Source organism: Triticum dicoccoides, chromosome 1B (assembly GCF_002162155.2).
Source record: "Triticum dicoccoides isolate Atlit2015 ecotype Zavitan chromosome 1B, WEW_v2.0, whole genome shotgun sequence".
Classification (NCBI taxonomy): Eukaryota; Viridiplantae; Streptophyta; class Magnoliopsida; order Poales; family Poaceae; genus Triticum; species Triticum dicoccoides.
The window spans coordinates 416,662,745-416,664,223 of NC_041381.1; positions in this window are offsets into that span (position 1 = coordinate 416,662,745).

Sequence of the window (1,479 nt, forward strand, 5' to 3'; positions counted from 1 at the left end):
CCCACTTTTTTGGTTCGGTGGTGTTCTTGGGGGCTCCAACGGTTGCAGATGCTCTTATTTCTGCAATTGACTTCAAAGGTTGCCCATTGTTGTTCCCTACACATGCTAGATGCTTCTGAAATACTTAGAAACTTGTTTGGAGGTTTTGTGACTGAATACTGGAGATGCACATTGTTTTATTTATTACCGGCAGAAGTCTTTAGTTTCCCTTTTCACGCCCCGATTTCACCAATTATGTTTGTGGTAACAGTTACCGATCGTTGGTCATTCTCATCTTTCACTCGTGATGATTATTATTTAGCAGCTCAAATAATGTGAACTTCTCCGCCTTTCTTATGTTTTTTAATAAACACAACACAACACATGCGCTCACATATATGAACTCATCTTTTGTGGACGCACACATGTACACTCATAAGCACATATGAGAGGTTGAACCGGGTTCTCCTCACTGCTTGATGTAAGACATTATTTTGTACGATGCCCCATCCAACACTAATCAAGCATTGATGGATCAAATATGTACTTAAACAACCAACATATGATCAGGTGTCTACATAGGGCGGTTTCAGGTCTTGAGATTAACAAAGTCACCACCCGCCTCTCGTATGTTAAAATACAACCAAAACTATTTGAATTCACATGACGATGTTTTTTTTTTGAATGGAAGATGATGTGTATGGTTGCTCGCGCATTGAGTTATCCATGTTTAGTGATGAGAAGTCACATATATGAACTCATCTTTTGTGGACGCACACATGTACACCCTATCTCTATGAGCACATATGAGAGGTTGAACCGTCGGGATCTCCTCACTGCTTGATGTAAGACATTTTTTGTACGATGCCCATCCAACACTAATTAAGCATTGATAGATCAAATATGTACTTAAACAACCAACATATGATCACAGTGTCTACATAGGGCGGTTTCAGATCTTGAGATTAACGAAGTCCCCACCCGCCCCTCGTATGTTAAAATACAACCAAAACTATTTGAATTCACATGACATTTTTTTAATGAAATATGATGTGTATGGTTGCTACCGCACTGAGTCATTCCTATTTAGTGATGAGAAGGTAACCGTTAAAAATAAGGTTCCAAAAGTCTCCTAAACTTTTTCTTTATTTTTCTGAGAGATAGAATTCCTCTCGAAGCAAAGCAAATGCATAACAAGATATCACTAACAATTGTAAAAACGCAACTTGAGTGGGCCCCCGTATCACCTTCATGGACTTACCCATCAACATTGGCCTTATCACTATGGTGACCTTGGGTGAAAAGCAAAGTGGATCAAAAACATGAAGAGTTAACATTATGTGATGATAAACACAAACATGAAAACTAGATGAAGCAAACTAAATTGGTTGGGTTTTAGAATCAACACATGGTGACGATTATCTATTTTTTATGTGGTGTATGTTGTATAAACATGCCGAAGTGGAAAAAGCCTCCCATCCCGATTTAATTTTGGGGGTG